This window comes from Bufo bufo, chromosome 3, assembly GCF_905171765.1.
Source record: "Bufo bufo chromosome 3, aBufBuf1.1, whole genome shotgun sequence".
In the NCBI taxonomy this organism is placed as follows: domain Eukaryota; kingdom Metazoa; phylum Chordata; class Amphibia; order Anura; family Bufonidae; genus Bufo; species Bufo bufo.
The window spans coordinates 21150500-21174753 of record NC_053391.1 but is presented as its reverse complement, the minus strand read 5'-3'; positions in this window follow the sequence as shown (position 1 = coordinate 21174753).

The window sequence follows — 24254 nt, the reverse complement described above, 5'->3', positions numbered from 1 at the left end:
GCGGAAATTGATATTTTTAATTTTTTTCTCACAAAGTCTCCCGTTCCGCTAACTTGGGACAAAAATTTCAATCTTTCATGGACTCAATATGCCCCTCACGGAATACCTGGGGGTGTCTTCTTTCCGAAATGGGGTCACATGTGGGGTATTTATACTGCCCTGGCATTCTAGGGGCCCTAAAGCGTGAGAAGAAGTCTGGAATATAAATGTCTAAAAAATTTTACGCATTTGGTTTCCGTGAGGGGTATGGTGAGTTCATGTGAGATTTTATTTTTTGACACAAGTTAGTGGAATATGAGACTTTGTAAGAAAAAAATAAAAAAATTCCGCCAACTTGGGCCAAAAAAATGTCTGAATGGAGCCTTACAGAGGGGTGATCAATGACAGGGGGGTGATCAATGACAGGGGGTTGATCAATGACAGGGGGGTGATCAGGGAGTCTATATGGGGTGATAACCACAGTCATTGATCACGCCCGTGTAAGGCTTCATTCAGACGTCCGTATGCGTTTTGCGGATCCGATCCATCTATCAGTGGATCCGTAAAAATCATGCGGACGTCTGAATGGAGCTTTACAGGGGGGTAATCAATGACAGGGGGGTAATCAATGACAGGGGGGTGATCAGGGAGTCTATATGGGGTGATCACCACAGTCATTGATCACGCCCCTGTAAGGCTTCATTCAGACGTCCGTATGCGTTTTGCGGATCCGATCCATCTATCAGTGCATCCGTAAAAATCATGCGGACATCTGAATGGAGCTTTACAGGGGGGTAATCAATGACAGGGGGGTGATCAGGGAGTCTATATGGGGTGATCTCCACAGTCATTGATCACGCCCCTGTAAGGCTTCATTCAGACGTCCGGATGCGTTTTGCGGATCCGATCCATCTATCAGTGGATCCGTAAAAATCATGCGGACGTCTGAATGGAGCTTTACAGGGGGGTGATCAATGACAGGGGGGTAATCAATGACAGGGGGGTGATCAGGGAGTCTATATGGGGTGATCACCACAGTCATTGATCACGCCCCTGTAAGGCTTCATTCAGACGTCCGGATGCGTTTTGCGGATCCGATCCATCTATCAGTGCATCCGTAAAAATCATGCGGACATCTGAATGGAGCTTTACAGGGGGGTAATCAATGACAGGGGGGTGATCACCACAGTCATTGATCATGCCCCTGTAAGGCTTCATTCAGACGTCCGGATGCGTTTTGCGGATCGGATCCATCTATCAGTGCATCCGTAAAAATCATGCGGACATCTGAATGGAGCTTTACAGGGGGGTGATCAGGGAGTCTATATGGGGTGATCACCACAGTCATTGATCATGCCCCTGTAAGGCTTCATTCAGACGTCCGGATGCGTTTTGCGGATCGGATCCATCTATCAGTGCATCCGTAAAAATCATGCGGACATCTGAATGGAGCTTTACAGGGGGGTGATCAGGGAGTCTATATGGGGTGATCACCACAGTCATTGATCATGCCCCTGTAAGGCTTCATTTAGACGTCCGGATGCGTTTTGAGGATCCGATCCATCTATCAATGGATCCGTAAAAATCATGCGGACGTCTGAATGGAGCTTTACAGGGGGGTAATCAATGACAGGGGGGTAATCAATGACAGGGGGGTGATCAGGGAGTCTATATGGGGTGATCACCACAGTCATTGATCTCGCCCCTGTAAGGCTTCATTCAGACATCCGGATGCGTTTTGCGGATCCGATCCATCTATCAGTGGATCCGTAAAAATCATGCGGACATCTGAATGGAGCTTTACAGGGGGGTGATCAATGACAGGGGGGTAATCAATGACAGGGGGGTGATCAGGGAGTCTATATGGGGTGATCAGGGGTGATCAGGGGCTAATAAGGGGTTAATAAGTGACGGGGGGGGGTGTAGTGTAGTGTAGTGGTGCTTAGTGCTACTTTACTGAGCTACCTGTGTCCTCTGGTGGTCGATCCAAACAAAGGGGACCACCAGAGGACCAGGTAGCAGGTATATTAGACGCTGTTATCAAAACAGCGTCTAATATACCTGTTAGGGGTTAAAAAAAACACATCTCCAGCCTGCCAGCGAACGATCGCCGCTGGCAGGCTGGAGATCAACTCTCTTACCTTGCGTTCCTGTGAGCGCGCGCGCCTGTGTGCGCGCGTTCACAGGAAATCTCGGCCATCGCGAGATGACGCGTATATGCGTGACTGTGCGCAGCGCTGCCACCTCCGGAACGCGATCCTGCGTTAGGCGGTCCGGAGGTGGTTAAAGCCCTACAACGGTTTTTGGGTTTCGCTAATTTCTATAGAAAGTTCATTAAAAATTATTCAGTGATCGTTAAACCCCTTACCGACATGACTAGGAAGGGGACGGATTTTTCCAAATGGTCTGACGCCGCTAAAGATGCATTTTCCTCTCTAAAGGAGAGGTTTACCTCGGCACCTGTTCTAATTCAACCTGATGTCTCCCAGCCTTTTATTGTCGAGGTAGATGCGTCAGAGGTGGGAGTGGGAGCTGTATTGTCTCAGGGTCCGTCTCCTGGCAAATGGCGTCCTTGCGCTTTCTTTTCCAAAAAATTATCTTCTGCGGAGAAGAATTATGATATTGGAAATAGGGAACTGTTGGCGATTAAACTGGCGCTTGAAGAGTGGCGTCACTTCTTAGAGGGAGCAATCCACCCCGTCACGGTGATTACGGATCACAAGAACCTTCTGTACCTAGAATCGGCTAAACGTCTCACCCCTAGACAAGCTAGGTGGTCGCTATTCTTTACCAGATTTAACTTTGTAATCACCTATCGTCCTGGGGCAAAAAATACCAAGGCTGACGCATTATCTCGTAGTTTCCCTGGAGGGGGTAATGTTTGTGATCCGGTACCTATTTTACAAAGAGGAGTGGTTGTCTCTGCTGTACACTCTGTTCTAGAGGGAAAGGTGTTAGAGGCTCAGGGGGACGCCCCGGCCTCTTGCCCCTCAGAGAAATTGTTTGTACCGTTAAACCTGCGTCTTGAATTGTTAAAATAACATCATAATTCGGCACTTGCTGGACACCCGGGTAGTAAAGCAACCTTGGAGCTTTTATCTCGTCGTTTTGGGTGGCCAAGGTTGCGTCAGGATGTAATGGATTTCGTGTCTACTTGTTCTACTTGTGCACGCGCGAAAGTCTCTCATACACGTCCAGCAGGGTCTTTATTGCCACTTTTCATCCCCAATAGGCCATGGACACATCTGTCAATGGATTTCATCACTGACTTACCGTTGTCGGCGGGTAAAACAGTTATCTTGGTAGTAGTAGACAGGTTTAGCAAAATGGTACACTTTATTGCGCTACCCGCACTTCCTAATGCTAAAACTCTCGCTCAGGTGTTTATCAGTGAAATCGTGAAGCTTCACGGGGTCCCTTCCGATGTGGTTTCGGATCGGGGAACCCAGTTTATTTCTAAGTTTTGGAAAGCTTTTTGTTCCCGTTTGGGGGTTCACTTGTCCTTTTCCTCAGCTTTCCATCCTCAGTCGAATGGACAGACTGAGCGTACCAACCAAAACCTAGAAACATATTTAAGGTGTTTTGTGTCTGAAAACCAAGAGTTGTGGTCATCATACTTACCGTTAGCTGAGTTTGCCATAAATAATCATTATCAGGAGTCCACTGGCAAGTCACCATTCCTTGGTGCATACGGTTTTCATCCCCAATTTTGTACTTTCAAAGAGGGGGGGTCTTCTGGGGTTCCCGAAGAGGAAAGGTTTTCTTCATCTCTTTCATCGGTATGGCAGAAGGTGCAAGTTAACTTGAAAAAGATGAGTGGTAAATATAAATGCATGGCCGATAAGAAACGGTCGCCAGGTCCGGACCTAGGAGTGAATGACTATGTGTGGTTGTCTACTAGGAATATTAAGTTGAAGGTTCCTTCTTGGAAACTGGGTCCTAGGTTCATTGGTCCCTATAAAATAGTAGCCGTCATTAACCCTGTGGCTTTTCGCCTGGAGCTACCTCAGACTTTTAAGATCCATAACGTCTTCCATAAATCGTTACTCAAGAAGTATGTTCCACCTCTAGAACCATCGCCGCTGCCACCTCCTCCTGTTATTGTGGATGGTAATCTGGAGTTTCAAATAGCCAGAATTGTTGATTCTCGTCGGGTCCGCCGCTCTCTTCAGTATCTTGTGCATTGGAGGGGTTACGGTCCCGAGGAAAGAATGTGGGTTCCAGCGTCAGAGGTAAACGCCAACAGGTTAATTCAGACTTTCCATGCCTCTCATCCGGAGAGACCTGGTCCTGAGTGTCCGGAGGCCCCTCGTGAAAGGGGGGGTACTGTCACGAGGGTATTAAGAGCCACGTCTGACTCCGTTATACCCGGGGTCAGGAAGTCGCAGCGGGTGGCTGCGCGCTCTATATCTAAAGATCATGGTGTTTCTTAGTTATTGTTTTCTGTGTTTGCCTTGCTATCCTTTTTGTCTCTCTCAGGGATCCGTAGCTTCTCCTCCTCAGCTGTTTCTTGTCTGCCACTCCCTACCTCCTTATATTCTCCCCTCACACTTCTCTAGTTGCCAGTTATAGAGCTTCCTGCCTGGACATCTATACTGACCCACTGGAGTGGTTAATCCTGGTTGTTGTTCCTGTGTGCTACCCTCCGGATCCCTGTTTGGCTTATTGTTGTCTCCTGTTGTCGCCCACCTGGGAATATATGTTGAGTCTGTGTTGTCTGCCCTCCCCTTGGTGTTTTCCCTTAGAGTTAGTGGTGCGGACTAGTGTTCCCATCGCCCTGTTCACTACCTAGGGCTCAGCTCAGGGAAAGCCAGGGCTTTAGGCACGTGATCGGCGTACGGGTGAGGAACCCGTCTAGGGACGTCAGGGCAGCCAGGTGCCAGCCGCCAGGTGAGTCAGGGGTCACCATCTTCCCTCTCACTTGGGCAGGGCCTTCCTCGTTCCCTCCCTCTGTGTCACGTATGTGATAGCCACGCCGACCGTGATACAATCCATGTAACTGACTTAATACTTTATCCCTCATAATGGGAGTAGATCAACTTTTAAAATTTCAGGAAAATATTCTTACCAGTCCCATACTCATACATAGGTTGGCTCTTTAGAGATGTAGGTACAGCATTAACCTTTAATATAAACTTCCCTAACCCCCCTCTGCAATCTCCTATCTTCTCAAAATACATTTATAACATATCAAATGCTCTTTATAAAGAAATCTCCTAACTTAGAAGGAGCATGAGATGTAATAAAAAAGGCGAGAAAAGAGGGAAAAACTCCATCAAGTGCAAATTATCCCTCCTCAAATAAATCTTGAATCTTCTTGTTTATTCCTTTCGTTATCATTATGACTTCTCCATGAGTACATAATCCGCAGTCTTACTGACATCTCTCTCCTATAGTATTATTTTAGTAATTTACCACCATTTGTGATTTGGGAAAACTCTTTGCATTAAGAAAAAATATCTATTGGATCTAAGAAACAAAATGGATCTTTCTACAGACAGTGACATGGTCCATGATTGCATCTAATTCAGATGTTTTGGTTTTTTGTTATTTATGTAAATTTTTCTTTGATTTACATTGTACCCTATTTATCTGCACTGAATGAAATTGAATACATGAAATAAAATATCTTTTGACCCAGGATAACGAGTGCCGTGGCTCCTCTTTACTATACACACTCCTAGTAAACACAGCATTGCTGCGCAGCTAACATACACCACACACCTTCGTGGTAGTGAATCGATTTAACCTGAAATAGTGCAAAAAAAAATCATACTTACCTGCTCCATTTGCTCACAATGGGCTGGCTGCCACCTTCATTGAAGATCTCGGCTGAAATCCTGTGCTTAGTGACATCACCACACCTGCGTTCATGATGACGTCATCTCGGGCCACGCGAGATTTCTCGCCAGATCTTCAAGCAAGATGGCAGCTGGCACATTGCAAGCAAATGGAGCAGGTAAGTATGTTTTTTTTTTTCTTGTTACGTTATATTATGTATATCAGATGCCGCGATCATGTATGAACGGGGCATCTGAAGGGTACAATGACTAGGAGCTGCGCAATCGACGTTCCCTGTCATTGCACACACTACTTACAAATAAATGCGCTTTGTGATAAATTAATTTGTCACAAATTGATATTTTTTGTAAAATTTGGCGAAGCAGCCAAATCGAATATTCACTACGCTCATCTGTACTCACAAACACAGACCTGCTACATATACATCACACACAAACTACTTTCTTTCAAAGCAAATCCCTCTTTATTGAAGCATATAACATCCAGTGTAGTCCTAAGTAAAACATGTGTCTTGAAAAATGGCACTCATGGTTTCTCATACATTTTGGCCTGGTTACCAGACCTGATATCTGACACCATAGTATCCCCTTCCTGGTGCTGGACTTTTCAATTTGTGACATCATCTAAGGAACTTTAGCTTCCAGTCAGGGCTGGCCTTAGGTAACATGGCACTCTGTGCGAGAGGTCTTTTTTGCAGTCCCCTTCCTTCTCCAACACACATAGCTCTGCGAACATACATGATGATCCCTCCATCCACCACTAAGGGACATTTCCAGAGCTTCCATAGCAGTGACTGGAGAGGATATTGTCCATCCCCAGTATTAGTGGTGCCTTATCAAGCTCATTACATAAATACAGCACCAAAAGCAAGCAGAGTACATAAAGACAGCATGGAACCAAGCTCATTAAATACTTACAGCACTAGAACCAAATGTGGCAGATAAATATAGCACCAGAACCAAGCTCATTACATACAGATGTAATCTGCACAGTCAAGTTAGCCATTGACATATAAGTATGCAAAGCCTGAAACTACAGGTCCCAGTATGGCCTGAACATGTGTAAAGTAAACATGGAGGAACCATTCGATGTTCTGGTCAGTTTAAGTTTGGCTACGATCAGAATCAGTTCAAGCCAAACCAAATTGCCCCCAATTGCCCTGAAAGGTGGAATATAACACCCTTTAGTCTCCTAAATTTTTAGGAAAACGTGTTATCTATTTTTCATTCTTTTTTATGTATTTTTGTTTTTTCTCTCCCTCTCCTTTAGCTCTTGAATGCAATGACAACAATAGTAAATCATGTCTGAGAGACAATGAGCTATGGATAAACACTGACGCCCTAAGCAAGCAGCCGGTTTAAAAGCACACCGCACTGGCACCTGGTTATGGCTCAAAAGAACTAATGGAAATCACTGACCAAAACCCTCAAGTGTGAATAAGGGCTCATGCACAAAACACGTGGTCGGATGTGGACCACTTCAATGGGGCTGCAAAAGATGCGGATAGTGCACCCTGTCCACATATGTACAGGGAGTGCAGAATTATTAGGCAATGAACCTAACAACCATGTTCTCAATGAACCCAAAAAACTCATTAATATCAAAGCTGAATATTTTTGGAAGTAGTTTTTATTTTGTTTTTAGTTTTAGCTATTTTAGGGGGATATCTGTGTGTGCAGGTGACTATTACTGTGCATAATTATTAGGCAACTTAACAAAAAACAAATATATACCCATTTCAATTATTTATTTTTACCAGTGAAACCAATATAACATCTCAACATTCACAAATATACATTTCTGACATTCAAAAACAAAACAAAAACAAATCAGTGATGAATATAGCCACCTTTCTTTGCAAGGACACTCAAAAGCCTGCCATCCATGGATTCTGTCAGTGTATTGATCTGTTCACCATCAACATTGCGTGCAGCAGCAACCACAGCCTCCCAGACACTGTTCAGAGAGGTGTACTGTTTTCCCTCCTTGTAAATCTCACATTTGATGATGGACCACCGGTTCTCAATGGGGTTCAGATCAGGTGAACAAGGAGGCCATGTCATTAGATGTTCTTCTTTTATACCCTTTCTTGCCAGCCACGCTGTGGAGTACTTGGACGCGTGTGATGGAGCATTGTCCTGCATGAAAATCATGTTTTTCTTGAAGGATGCAGACTTCTTCCTGTACCACTGCTTGAAGAAGGTGTCTTCCAGAAACTGGCAGTAGGACTGGGAGTTGAGCTTGACTCCATCCTCAACCCGAAAAGGCCCCACAAGCTCATCTTTGATGATACCAGCCCAAACCAGTACTCCACCTCCACCTTGCTGGCATCTGAGTCGGACTGGAGCTCTCTGCCCTTTACCAATCCAGCCACGGGCCCATCCATCTGGCCCATCAAGACTCACTCTCATTTCATCAGTCCATAAAACCTTACAAAAATCTGTCTTGAGATATTTCTTGGCCCAGTCTTGACGTTTCAGCTTGTGTGTCTTGTTCAGTGGTGGTCGTCTTTCAGCCTTTCTTACCTTGGCCATGTCTCTGAGTATTGCACACCTTGTGCTTTTGGGCACTCCAGTGATGTTGCAGCTCTGAAATATGGCCAAACTGGTGGCAAGTGGCATCTTGGCAGCTGCACGCTTGACTTTTCTCAGTTCATGGGCAGTTATTTTGCGCCTTGGTTTTTCCACACGCTTCTTGCGACCCTGTTGACTATTTTGAATGAAACGCTTGATTGTTCGATGATCACGCTTCAGAAGCTTTGCAATTTTAAGAGTGCTGCATCCCTCTGCAAGATATCTCACTATTTTTGACTTTTCTGAGCCTGTCAAGTCCTTCTTTTGACCCATTTTGCCAAAGGAAAGGAAGTTGCCTAATAATTATGCACACCTGATATAGGGTGTTGATGTCATTAGACCACACCCCTTCTTATTACAGAGATGCACATCACCTAATATGCTTAATTGGTAGTAGGCTTTCGAGCCTATACAGCTTGGAGTAAGACAACATGCATAAAGAGGATGATGTGGTCAAAATACTCATTTGCCTAATAATTCTGCACTCCCTGTATGTTCGATCCTCAGAACATGTCCTATTCTTGTCTACAAAACGGCCAAGGATAGGACACTTCTATAGAGGGCCGGCCATTCTGTTCTGCAAAATTCAGAATGCACACGGCCAGTTTCCGTTTGTTGCGGATCCTCAATTTACAGATGCATGAGCCCTAAGGCATTAGTCTGGTATCATCCATAGTATTTATATCAAATTATTTGTTTCATGCAACATTTTGTTGGAAAAAATGGTGTCCAACAAAATAGCAAATAATGAAGAACTCTACATTTCTTGTGATGTTTCCCTCATTTTAGTTGCGTTTTCTGATTCCATGATGTCGCTTCCAGAATGCAGCATGCTCTAGATTAGTTTTTTTTTCAGGTGTTATAACACTGGCTTCTCCTTAGAAAAAAAATGCCCTTTCAAACAAATAAAAGTATTTGACAAAGTAAATGCAACTAAACAAATGCTTCTAAAAAAAAAGTATGAATTTCATGTTTTGTCAAAAAACCGCCCCCAAAAATGTGAGCAATAAAATGTAAATCTAATAGCGAACAGTCCATTGGAATAATAGGAAAATGAGCGAGCACTCATACACTTGGCAACCAGATTGACATATGCAGAAAATATTTATTAAATCCCCATAAAATACAAGTAATAAAATTCATAAGAACAATGTAGCAATAATATACAACATTGTGGTAGATATGATCGATAATATATTCAATTAAAATATATTCGATAGAAATATTCGATAAATTGAATGGTAGAAAATTCAATGTTGAAATATTCAATAGAATATTCGATACCACTCAAGAGTGTCGATAAATTCAATAATATATATCACACCAAAAAGATTCCTGTGGACACTTTATGAACATATTGCGCTTCCAGTGAATACACCTACAACATTTTCAGTGACATTCAGTTTCCCGAATAGGGATAGAGCGCTAGAAGATAATACCCCCTCTTTCCCAAATAACAGCATATACTTGAAGTTTTTTGGTGTGATATATATTATTGAATTTATCGACACTATTGAGTGGTATCGAATATTCTATCGAATATTTCAACATTGAATTTTCTAACATTCAATTTATCGAATATTTCTATTGAATATATTTTTATTGAATATATTATCGATCATATCTACCACAATATATGTGACTGTAATGTTGTATATTATTGCTACATTGTTCTTATAAATTTTATTACTTGTATTTTATGGGGATTTAATAAATATTTTCTGCATATGTCAATCTGGTTGCCAAGTGTATGAGTGCTCGCTCATTTTCCTATTACTACATTTGCCTTTAAGAGAGGGTGGGGTGATTCCCTCTATATGAGCTTGCAGCACTATACCTTAACTACTTGCTAGTGAGCCACCACAACCTACCACTATTTTTAGTCCATTGGAATAGTTTGCAAATGTAACTTTTGTTTTTGATTTATTTTTCCCCCAAACCCCTCCACTGTTAGGGCTCATGCACAGGTTGTGTGCAGGCCATTTGCGTATGCACACCCATTCACTTAAATGGGTCCGCTATCTACTAGAAACCTTCTGCACCACAAAAAAATATAACATGGCATGTGTGGAGGCACGGGCCAAAATACCACAGAAGCACTCTATAGTGCTTCAGTGGTCTTCAGCTCCATGTCTCTGCTCCACACTGCTCCGTATCTTCTGGATTGCAGACACATTAATGTGAATAAGTCTGCATACATGTTATAGAGTGCATACAGTCGGTTCCTGTATATTGCGGACCCGCTGTTTGCAAACTGCAATGTGACCAAGTGTTGCACACTTTTATGTGCATGAGCCTTTATCTGGGGAGGGAAATTACCATCTCAATGACTGGAGTAGTCGTCATTGTGATGCTAATGTCCAGGTGAGGATCTCTCACTATTGTAATGTGGACAATCACACATCTCTGTGAATGTGGTAGACGATACACAAGACGTGGCCTCATCTACACATTATAGAAGAACATTGGTTGCATTTCTTTGCAATTGAATTCAGTGACAATACTTCATTCACAATAGATATGGATAATCACAAAAATTAAGCATAAACAATAATAAATAATCAATCCCCCACCCATCCACTGGAACTTTGCTCCCCCCCCCAGGAGAAAAATAAGGTGAAAAAAAAAAAATCATTTAAAATACAGTATTCCCCCAACCATTTTGACTATAATAGTAACATAGTACATAAGGCCGAAAAAAGACATTTGTCCATCCAGTTCGGCCTGTCATCCTGCAAGTTGATCCAGAGGAAGGCAAAAAAAAAAAAAAAAAATTCCTTCCCGACTCCAATCAGGCAATCAGAATAACTCCCTGGATCAACGACCCCTCTCTAGTAGCTATAGCCTGTAATATTATTACACTCCAGAAACACATCCAGGCCCCTCTTGAATTCCTTTATTGTACTCACCATCACCACCTCCTCAGGCAGAGAGCTCCATAGTCTCACTGCTCTTACCGTAAAGAATCCTTTTCTATGTTTGTGTACAAACCTTCTTTCCTCCAGACGCAGAGGATGTCCCCTCGTCACAGTCACAGTCCTGGGGATAAATAGATGATGGGAGAGATCTCTGTACTGGCCCCTGATATATTTATACATAGTAATTAGATATCCCCTCAGTCGTCTTTTTTCTAAAGTGAATAACCCTAATTTTGATAATCTTTCAGGGTACTGTAGTTGCCCCATTCCAGTTATTACTTTAGTTGCCCTCCTCTGGACCCTCTCCAGCTCTGCTATGTCTGCCTTGTTTACAGGAGCCCAGAACTGTACACAGTACTCCATGTGTGGTCTGACTAGCGATTTGTAAAGTGGTAGGACTATGTTCTTACTATGTTCTATGCCCCTTTTGATGCAACCCATTATCTTATTGGCCTTGGCAGCAGCTGCCTGACACTGGTTTTTGCAGCTTAGTTTGCTGTTTATTAAAATTCCTAGATCCTTTTCCATGTCAGTGTTACTGAGTGTTTTACCATTTAGTATGTACGGGTGACTTGCATTATTCCTTCCCATGTGTATAACTTTACATTTGTCAGTGTTAAACCTCATCTGCCACTTATCTGCCCAAGCATCCAATCGATCCAGATCCCTATGTAGTAGTATACTGTCCTCTGTAGTATATATATACAGTATACTGTCCTCTGTAGTATATATACAGTATACTGTCCTCTTCAGTGTAAATTACTTTACACAGTTTAGTGTCATCTGCGAAAATTGATACTTTACTGTGCAAGCCTTCTACAAGATCATTAATAAATATATTGAAGAGAATAGGGCCCAATACTGACCCCTGAGGTACCCCACTAGTGACAGTGACCCAATCTGAGTGTTTACCGTTAATAACCACCCTCTGTTTTCTATCACTCAGCCAGTTACTTACTCACATACAGACGTTTTCTCCCAGTCCGAGCATTCTCATTTTATATACTAACCTTTTATGCGGTACAGTGTCAAATGCTTTGGAGAAGTCCAGATATACGACATCCATTGATTCGCCGCTGTCAAGTCTAGAACTTACCTCCTCATAGAAACTGATTAAATTAGTTTGACATGACGATCCCTCACAAAGCCATGCTGATATGGCGGTATTTGCTTATTTCCGTTGAGATGCTCTAAGATAGCATCTCTCAGAAAACCTTCAAACAGTTTACCCACAACAGATGTTAAACTTACCGGCCTATAGTTTCCAGGCTCTGTTTTTGGACCCTTTTTGAATATTGGCACCACATTTGCCATGCGCCAATCCTGTGGGACATTCCCTGTCAGTATAGAGTCCGCAAATATCAGAAATAAGGGTCTGGCTATACGGTCCTGGCGATTTGTCTATTTTAATCTTTTTAAGTCGCTGATGTACTTCTTCCTGGGTCAGACAGGACACTTTTAATGGGGAATTTATTTTTGCATTCTGCATGTCATCTGACAGTTTTTTTTCCTCAGTGAATACACTGGAGAAAAAAATATTTAACAGTTTTGCTTTCTCCTCGTTGCTCTCTGCGACTCCCCTCTCTTTACTCTTTAAAGAGCCGACACCTTCAGATTAAGGCCTCTTTCACACTTGCGTTGTTGGGATCCGGCATGCACTTCCGTTGCCGGAGGTGCCTGCCGGATCCGGAAAAACGCAAGTGTACTGAAAGCATTTGAAGACGGAACCGTCTTCCAAATGCTTTCAGTGTTACTATGGCACCCAGGACGCTATTAAAGTCCTGGTTGCCATAGTAGGAGCGGGGAGCGGGGGAGCGGTATACTTACAGTCCCTGCGGCTCCTGGGGCGCTCCAGAATGACGTCAGAGCGCCCCATGCGCATGGATGACGTGTCCATGCGATCACGTGATCCATGAGCTTGGGGCGCCCTGACGTCACTCTGGAGCGCCCGGGAGCCGCACGGACGGTAAGTATGCTGCTCCCCCGCTCCCCGCTACACTTACCATGGCTGTCAGGACTTTAGCGTCCCGGCAGCCATGGTAACCACTCTGAAAAAGCTAAATGTCGGCTCCGGCAATGCGCCGAAACGACGTTTAGCTTAAGGCCGGATCCGGATCAATGCCTTCCAATGGGCATTAATTCCGGATCCGGCCTTGCGGCAAGTGTTCCGGATTTTTGGCCGGAGCAAAAAGCGCAGCATGCTGCGGTATTTTCTCCGGCCAACAAACGTTCCGTACCGGAACTGAAGACATCCTGATGCATCCTGAACGGATTACTCTCCATTCAGAATGCATTAGGATAATCCTGATCAGGATTCTTCCGGCATAGAGCCCCGACGACGGAACTCTATGCCGGAAGACAATAACGCAGGTGTGAAAGAGCCCTTATACTTTTTAACATTTATATAATTGAAGAACATTTTAGGGTTAGTTTTACTCTCTTTGGCAATTAATCTCTCGGTCTCTAGTTTAGCCGCTTTTATTTGTTTTTTACATGTTCTATTTTTTTCCTTATAGCTTTTCAGTGCTTCCGTGCGACCCTCCTGTTTTAGTGATTTATATGCTTTCTTTTTGTCATTTATTGCTTTCTTCACAGTTCTATTTATCCACATTGGTTTCTTTTTGTTCCTTAACCTTTTATTACCATGAATGTACCTCTCACAATGAGATTTTAGGATGTTTTTAAAGATATCCCATTTTGTGGCTGTATTTTTATTTTTGAGGACTTTGTCCCAGTTAGTTAGGCCTATGGCCTCTCTTAATTGGCTAAATTTAGCTTTTTTGAAGTTTGGTATTTTTGTTCCTCCCTGTACAAACGCTCTTTTGAATGATAATTGGAAGGTTATTACTTTATGGTCACTATAGAAAAAATGTTCTCCAGTTCTTCATGATCTTCATAGTATAGCTTCTCAGAAATGTAAAACATATTTACTGCAGTACTCCAAGCCTTATTCTGGTAAATATAATGATGACCTATCCTCAGGATAGGTTATTATTATCAGATTGTGTGGTGTACGAGTCCTGGCACACCCAGCGATTATCTGTCATAGGGAGCCGCCACGCTTATCGGAGCTCTGGTGAGCACAGCTGGCTCCCAGCATTGCTCCAACAACAGCTCCATACATGGTATAGTCACAGCTCAGTCTCATTCACTTCAATAAAGCAAAGCTTCAACAAGACTATGTAGTGACATAAGATGATGTCACATGGCCTAGGAAGTGGCTGCAATGCTAACGGCGAAGGTGCGGGATTTCGGACTTCTGCCGATCTGATATTGATGACTTATCCAGGGCATAGGTCATCAATACTAATTACCAGATAACCTTTTTTTTTTTTTAGTTTTAAAATGTTTATTTTCCTTTTCAAATGAAACATACTAACAAGTCACAAGCAAAGGTGTAACATGGTAGAGGATACAGATGGCAAAAAAATAATCAAGTATATGTATGGCAGTGACACAAATTGATAAGCTTCAATTAATTGTTTTAAAAGCAAGGTGAGAGGCAGAATAATTACTAGCACATGAAGAGTAATCCTCACTCTAGGCAGACTAATAAAAAGGCAACACACGCCCAGTTCAATTAACACCATGGCAGGAGTAAGCGTCAATGATTAAATATGAGGCTTATATTAGAACTTCTCTTAATGTTACAGTGGGAGCCCATAGATGGGAACATGAGCAAAAGCTAATCTGGAGTCATAAAGGTCTGAAAGACCTGAAATTTGACCACAGGGCCCAGCTCTTAAGAAAAGCTGGGTGTGTGCGGGATTCCCAGGAGGAAAGTTCCTCAAATCGATAGAGTTGGTCTATTTTGAGCTTCCACTGCTCCATAGAAGGAAGAAAAGTCTGAAGCAAATACTCGGGGACCAGGAGGCAAGCTGCAATCAGTAGTTGTTTGAAGAGATAGGGAGGAGAGGGAGTGCTTCCCTCTTCAAAGTATGAAAAAAGGACTCCATAGGGGGACAACTTAACTGAGGTCGAGCATATTTGGTTACAAGTCTGGAAGATGTCTGACCACCATTTACTTATAAATGAGCAGCTCCACCAGATTTGAAGGAATGTCCCTCTTTCCTCCAAACATCTCCAGCATGTGTCCGAAGGGGAACCGGCAAAGAATGAGGATCTAACTGGGGTAATATATCACTGAGTTAGGATTTTATACCCGTTTTCCTGAATGTGAATGTAACGCGAGGACTTGTGGGGCAGAAATTATAGGCAGTATTGAGAAGGGAAAGTCAATCCCGGTGTCCTTTTCCCAGGAACTTATAAAGGCTGGTTTAATGATGAGAGGAGGAGTGTAATTTATTATATAGTTGTGAGATAAGTTTTTTGGGAAGGTTGGGATTTGCGATTAGGGAATCATACCACACTAAGGGGCGGAGAAATTCCCAATTTGTGTTGTTCCTAAGAACAAATGATTTGATGTGTGGTATTAAGGTGAAGTCACAGGGTTGGGGATTGAGCAAGTCTCGCAGAACATCTGAAATGACTAGGGTACCTTGAGACTCAAGGAGATGGGTAATTGGGAGGGAGGATGATCTAACCCCTTTGGAAGAAGAGTCGCACAAGGTTGGAGAGGAAGTACCTAAAATATCGCTAACTGTAAGTAGTGGGGAAGGAAAAGGCACTGAGCAATGGGAGGAGCTTAACCATTTCCATACTTCCAGTGTGGCTTTTATGATTGGGTAAACGGATAGCGGGATATGAGGTGGGGTTTGATGGCCTAAACAGAGAGCTTGAGTAGGCATACCTAAAATGCTTTGTTCCAGAGCCACCCAGGGTTTATTACTTGAGTTCCGTAGCCAGTTGTCATGGATGATGTTACAGATAGCTGGAAGTTATAAACGTCCGACTGGCTTGATCCCAAATGGAGGAGCATATAGGTGACCCCTATAAAACCCTAAGAGCTCACCCTGACTGCCAAGCACATACAAGGGTCTTAGAGGTAGACGATTGTATGCCCACGTACCTAAGACTGTGTGACACCTGAAAACCCTATTAAAGTGATGGGACACGACCACCGACTCCCTGCACTTCATACGGAGGGAGTCAGGGTCACCTACAATCAAGCCAGCAAGGAAACACAATACATGAAAGGACTTATCTGAACAAGCAGCAGCAGAAGCTTCCAGCAGTGAACACTTCAATCCAGGAAGTAGTATAAACCACAAAGTGAGGCAGTATGGGAGGGAATATAAAGGAAAGAGGATTAGTCTAAATAGGTGACACCTGGGAGAAGGACATGAGATGAGAAAGTGAAACCAAAACAAAGAACATCATGCAAGAGGTAGAGAAGGACGTCTGTCAGACCTTCTCACAGAACTGGCGGTGACAGTACCCCTCCCTCTACGGGTGGACTCCGGACACTCAGAACCCACCTTCTCAGGATGAGACCTATGGAAAGCCTTGATGAGACGAGTGCCCTTAATGTCCGCCACTGGGACCCACATCCTCTCCTCAGGACCATAACCCTCCCAATGAACAAGGTATTGGAGAGAACCGCGGATAATGTGAGAATCCACAATCCTAGAGACCTGGAATTCAAGATTACCATCAACAAAAATCGGAGGAGGAGGCAAAGAGGAGGGTACAGTGGGTTGGAGATAATGTTTAAAATAGGGACCTGTGAAAAACATTATTTATCTTCCAAGTCTGAGGAAGATCAAGACGGAAGGCAACGGGATTGATGACGGGCAAGATTTTGTAAGGCCCAATAAACTTCGGACCCAACTTCCAGGAGGGAACCTTCAGTTTGATATTCTTTGTAGACAACCACACCAGATCACCCACATTCAGGTCCGGACCAGGCACACGTCTCTTATCCGCCACACGCTTATATCTCTCACTCATCCTCTTCAGATTACCCTGAATCTCTTGCCAAATTAATGACAAAGACGAGGAAAATTTCTCCTCATCAGGTAAACCAGAAGACCCCTCTCCAGAGAATGTCCCAAACTGTGGATGAAACCCATATGCACCAAAAAATGGTGACTTATCAGAGGACTCCTGGCGACGGTTATTTAAAGCAAACTCAGCAAGGGACAAAAAAGAATACCAATCCTCCTGATTCTCCGCCACAAAACAGCGCAGATATGTCTCCAGATTCAGATTGACGCGTTCGGTCTGACCATTCAACTGTGGGTGAAAAGCAGAAGAAAATGACAACTGAATCCCCAAGCGAGAACAGAAGGCCTTCCAGAATCTGGCAACAAATTGCGTGCCCCTATCAGAAACAATGTCTGAAGGAATGCCATGCAATTTAACAATGTGATTAACAAACGCTTGCGCCAACGTCTTAGCATTGGGTAACCCAGGAAAGGGAATGAAATGCGCCATTTTGCTAAAACGGTCCGCTACCACCAGAATCACAGTCTTCCCCGAGGAACGAGGCAGGTCCGTAATGAAGTCCATGGACAGATGCGTCCAAGGACGGGAAGGAATGGGTAATGGGAGGAGAGAACCCGATGGCCGTGAATGAGGGACCTTGGCACGAGCGCAGGTCTCGCAGGCTGCCACAAAACCCTCAACCGTCTTACGAAGAGCCGGCCACCAGAATCTCTGAGCAATGAGATCTACTGTGGCTCTACTCCCCGGGTGCCCAGCAAGAACAGTATTGTGGTGTCCTTAAAAACCTTGTGTCGTAAAGTGAGAGGCACAAACAACCTCCCAGGAGGACAAAGATCAGGAGCCTCTGCCTGGGCTGCCTGAACCTTTGCCTCCAAATCAGGATAAAGAGCAGAGACAACCACCCCTTCAGCCAAAATGGGACCCGGGTCTTCAAAGTTCCCCCCTCCTGGAAAACAACGTGACAGGGCATCCGCCTTCACATTTTTAACCCCAGGGCGGAACGTGACAACAAAATTAAACCTAGAAAAGAACAAAGACCATCTGGCCTGTCTCGGGTTCAGACGCTTGACTGATTCCAAGTAGGCCAGATTCTTATGGTCGGTAAACACGGTAATAGGGTGTCTGGCTCCCTTTAACCAATGGCGCCATTCCTCAAAAGCTGCAAAAAAAGGGGGTTAGTCAATACCTCCCAGTGCGCAGGTGCACGCTGCCATGGCAAAGACCTAGAGGGAAAAAAAGAGACAATGCAGCAGCACCCTGCAAATCACATAAAGTACCACAATGCCATAGTCACAAAAATAATGATTACAAAAATTATGGTGCTAATGCTACGCTTATTTATAAAGTGAGATGCTTGGTCAATGCATTTTGTACAAAACCATCTGAGCCCGCATTGTTGTACTTTATCTGATTTGCAGGGTGCTGCTGCATTGTCTCTTTTTTTCCCAGCACCGCCTATGTCTCCTCCTTTCATCAACGATAGATAGCCGTAATCTCGCGATGTGCGAGCTCGCGCATGCGCAGTGCCGGTATAGTGTTCCTTCCCTGTGCTGGCATCAGCTTCAGGGAAAGAACTGCGCATGCACGAGCTCGCGCATCGCGAGATTACGGCTATCTATCGTTGATGAAAGGAGGAGACCTAGGCGGTGCTGGGCTCCTTCACAGGCGGGCGTGGCTGGGCTCGGCTGGGCACAAGGAAGGTTAGTGCAGCCCCTTGGACACATTCAACACTCATTTACATATCTATAAAATCCTTTTTAAAGAAATTAAAACCACACAGCCCTATAGGACACATACATTGCGGACATGCTAGCGGCGATCTAGCCGTGCATGTCCGTATCTCTATAGCCCCAAACCTGGTGACAGAATCCCTTTAACCGACTGGAAGCATTATCTGCTGCAATCCAACCGACCACCTGGTCACACTGGTCTGACTTCAAGCGTGGTGTCCTGCGCCGCCAAGCAAACTGCGACATGAAGCTAGGTATGGTGAATGATTGTTTTTCTTGTGCTCTGGCAGCAGGCACAGTTTCTACGTGCCCAGTGCCGCGGCCTCTGCGTGCACCATCAGCATCACGGCCACTTCCATGTCCCTTACTTGCCATCTTCATTTTAAATGTTATATATGCTTGAAAGTATGTCACACGTACAGTAGCGTAGGATTTGGGAGTGTATGCGCAATAAAAGTCAAAAGGTATTTGGGATGAGGTAACGTTATACAGGACAGGTACCACAGGTAATGTCACTGTTCGCAGCGTCTACGGATAAAGTACACTGTATGTCACTGATACATTTTTTAAACGCACACCTTACCCTTTAGATGTGGGCCTGGTAATGTCACTCTCAGAAGCGGACATCGTCTATTGAAAAAGTACACTGTATGTCACAGATATTTTAGGGATGCGCACACTTTAAGCAGGAGTAGTGGCGTGGATAATTTTACTGTCCGCAGTGGACACCGTCTATGGAAAAAGTGTACTGAATGTCACAGATATTTTAGGGATGCGCATACTTTACACAAGAGATGTGGCACCTATAATTTAACTGTCAGCAGCGGACGCCGTCTATGGAAAAAGTACACTGGATGTCACTGATATTTTAGGGATGCGCACACTTTACACGGAGATGTGGTGCGAATAATTTAACTGTCCGCAGAGACATATTACACGGTATTTACCGCAGAATGCGTTAAAAATATATATTGCTACTGTCACACACAATAGTCTTTAAAAGGACTTTTGGGTCTCTAAAATTTTTTGGTATAAAAATCTTCCAATTACACTCCCTACACTGTCTATCACTTCCTATGCAGAGCTCTCCCTAACACTGAGCAATTTAGCGCAGGTTGCACTATAAACGTATATTGCTACTGTCACACAGAATAGTCCTAACAAGGACTTTTGGGTCTCTGAAACATTTTTGTACAAAAATAATTTCAATCCCTACACTCTCTGTCCCTTCCTTTGCACAGCTCTCCCTGACTAATACTGAGCCGAGCACATGTCACCGGGTGCTTTATAGCATCCGATGACGTGTTTTGGCCAGCCAATCACTGTAATGCCAGTAGCCAACATGGCTACTAGCATCACAGTTTGGGCAGTACTTACCTACACATTTATTGGCTGCGATTACCGCCATGTGCCGAGCATCGAGATGCTCGAGCTGAACTGGTGTTCGGCCGAGCATGCTCGATCAACACTAATGGCCATGCATTCCATTTTTCGATGGCTGGCGACAAAGGAGGAATCTGAGCAGAAGAAGCAGAAAGTGATGATGAAAATGTGACACTGTAGCACCCGTGGATGTCTCCTAGCTGTCACAAGAGAGACCAGGAGAAGAAAGAAACTCTTGCTGTGGATGCTGGTGGCCACCCTTGTTTGCCAACAGGATGACTGGAATAGTGGCCTGAACTCGCCCAGTATGCGCTGTCTGTTCTCTCTTGCCCAGCCTCCAGTGTCATCTCAGAGAGGATTTTCAGCATGGCAGGAGGTATGACACCCAAGAAAACCAAACTTGTCAAAAGAATGAGGCATGGATTCATGCGGATTTTCACAATCCTCCGGCTGAGGCCGATGACTAGATCTGCTCAGAGGGTGCCCTATTATGCCACTACTCCTGTCTGCCTGCCTACCACCATGTTGTGTGCTGTACAGCTGCTGCCACCATCATGCCTCTGTCTGCCTTCCTACTATCATGTTTCTGATGATATTCCCCCTACTGCAACTTCCGTTACCTGCTACTTAGCTGCCACTACTACTACTACTACCACCATCCTCCTAAACAGCGCACACACACCTTCTGCCTTGTCTGTCCCAAGCAATTTTGCAAATTCCTTCATAGTTCCTATCAGATAATTTATAAACGATTTACTTTTACAAACTAACTCAGCCAGAAGTTTTCCGGGGTAACCTACTCAGTCATTTATTCTGTCATGGTCTTCCATTTTAATATTTTCCTTTCTGCGGATTCTTTATATACTTTTGCTCCGCTTCTGACACTGCTCCCATCAACTCACATTTAACTATTCTTACTCTACAATTAAATGAATTATCTAATAATTATTAAAAAATTAAAATTGGACTTCATACAATACACAATAGTCTCTTTCTAACAAAGATAAAACCAGCCTGTAGATCATGTGGATCCAATGATGTTCCCATTAATGTCTTCAATTGCTCTTCTAGATTCATTTCAAGCTGCAGCTCAGGTGCATGTCCTTTCTCACAGAGCGTGTCCTTTCTGCTGCAGATCTCGTCCTGTCCATGTTATTCCTGCCGGCACCTGTGATGGCTTCTAACCATGGAAAGGGCTGGTGACTGATGAAGGATATAAGTGAGCATGTGCGTCCTCCTCAGTAATGTTACTTAGGTGGATAGAGACATAAGGAAAACAACAAACAGCAGGTGGCGCTATACAGGTACATTTTATTAACTAACTCAGCGGCTATATTACATTATAATTACATGAAAATACAAGAGAGTTGATTCCACCCTAATTGAATTACAAGGTCACTTTGGACAAATAGGACTCCAACTAATTTTAAGAGATTTGCTGATCTATAGTTGTAGTAATAATAGTTTTCTGTATTATATCCAGATATTTGTAGAGGTTGTACAGGACTAGAACTTGTGGCTGCTTTCTTAGAGAAACAGACCCACATCTGTCCATAGGTTATGTCTGGTATTGCAGTATTGCTCTATTAAAGTTAATGGGGCAGAATTACAATGCTGCGCTCAACCCTTGGACAGGAGACGTGATGTTTTGGAGTAAAGAAGTTCTTCTTCTAATCCTGGAAACACCTTTATGTTATAGATCAGAAATCATGGTGAAGCAGCAGGTCCTAAAACTAAGCTCCACACCTTCCACATTTTCTACACTCTGAACATTACAATGGATCCCTCCTAGACTATAAGCACGTATGGATTCTCCCTCATATGAATATTCAGATGTCTCACTAGACTTAAAGATGTTGTCCGGGATCTCCTATATTGATGACCTATCCTCAGAATAGTCTTATAGGAAATCCGACGACACTTGATTCGTGGTCCGCGCTGCACAGGAAGTGGCAATCCCCACGGACAGTGTATAAGTAATCCAAGCAGGCGTTTCTCTGTTCAGCACGTGTTTTTTTTTATTGTAGCATATCCATCAGCTGAGGACGGCTGGACGGGCCGAAACGCATCCTGAAAAACTTTGATTTATATTCTACAATAAAGAATACACTGTGCTGAACAGAGAAACGCCTCCTGGGATTACTTATACACTATTGATTACAGGATAGGTCATCAATATCAAATTGGCGGGGGTCCGACACCCGGCACCCTCGCCGATGAGCTGTTTGAGGAGACGTTCACATAGCTATAGGAGGGCTCATTTTTTGCAGGATATGGTGCATTTTCTAATGTCATCATTTAATTTCCCATTTCTTGCATTGGAAAATGGGAAGAAAATTATTTGTGTGAAAAATAGAAAAAAAAGAATTCTGTCAAGGATTTTGGGGTTTTGACATCACATCGTTTATTGTGCTCTAAAAATGTCCTAACATCCTTATTCTGTGGCTCCATACAAATGCAGCGATACCAAATTGTATAGTTTTTTTTTGTTTTACTACTTTAAAAAATATTAAAAAAATTGAAAAAACAAAACTAAATTTCCCTTTCATTGCCATATAACTTTTTTTTATCTTTTGGTCTACAAAGCTGTAGGAGGGCTTGTTTTTTTGTAACTAACTATATTTCTTATTGGTACCATTTTTGCGGTATGTACGGCGTTCACCGTACAGGATTTTTTTTTATAGTTCAGAGATTTTCACACAGCGATACAAAATATGTTTATTTTTTTATTGTTTATATATTTTTATATGTAAAATTGGGAAAGGGGGTGATTTATAGTTATATATATATATTTTTTACTTTTATTTAACTTTTTTTTTTAACACTAAGGGCCTAGAACATGGGATCTCTTGATCCCGTCTCCAATTCACCCTAATAGATCTCTATTAGGGCTCATGCACATGACCGTATGTATTTTGAGGTGCGGGAAAAAAAAACGGATCCACAAAAAGCATGGATGACGTCCGTGTGCATTCTGTATTTTGCGGAACGGAACATTTGGCCCCTAATAGAACAGTCCTATCTTTGTTGGTAATGCAGACAATAATAGGACATGTTCTATTTTTTTAAGGAACGGGCATAGGGAACCGGAATACACACAGAGTAACTTCCATTTTTTTACGGACCCATTGAACTGAATGGTTCTGCATATGGTCGACAAAAAAAACTAAACGTAACAGACACGGAAAGAAAATACGTTTGTGTGCATGAGCCCTTAGGTTGAATGGGATTTTTACTCTCTCCATTCTGAGCTGTGCCTCGTGCATAGCTCAGTATGGAGAACGCCATGGCAGGCCTGAATCACTTCAGCAACGTCCAGGCTGCTATGGCAACCGATCAGAAGGCAGAGAGTACTGGCACACAGTGCAGTTCTGACATGCATTCAATTTAGCCAGTTTGGCAGCATTGTTAACCCCTGGTGTTCTGCATAGTGGGAATGATTTAAGTAATTCCAGCTAGCTACAATAAAAAACTGCATCCTAAATGCATGTCAGAACTGCGCTGTGTGCCAGCACCCAGAGGGAGCAGCATGCCTCTGCCTTCATTCACAGGCACTGCGATCTGCATTGATTGCAGCACCTCAGGGGTTAAATGACGGGCGCGACGCAATCTCCGCTCCCTGTCAGGTCAGATGCATTCCCTCAGGCATTATGACTAGAGATAAGCAAATCGACTTCGGATAAAACATCTGAAGTCGATTTGCATAAAACTTCGGTCCAATACTGTATGGAGCGAGCGCTCGGTACAGTATTAGTCTGTACTGGCCCAGATGACCTGAAGTTATTGCTTAGCGAAGTCTCTTGTGACTTTGCGTAATAACTTCATAGATTAATTTTTACTGTGAAAAACCCATTTCCCCGAACCCGGGTTCAGTTCCAAGTGGTACCTTGGAACCGAATCCGAGTTCAGGAAATGTTTTTTTACAGTAAAAATTAATCTATTAAGTTATTACGCAAAGTCACGTGAGACTTTGCTAAGTAATAACTTCAAGTAAATGAATAGTAATGGGACGGCTCACTCTC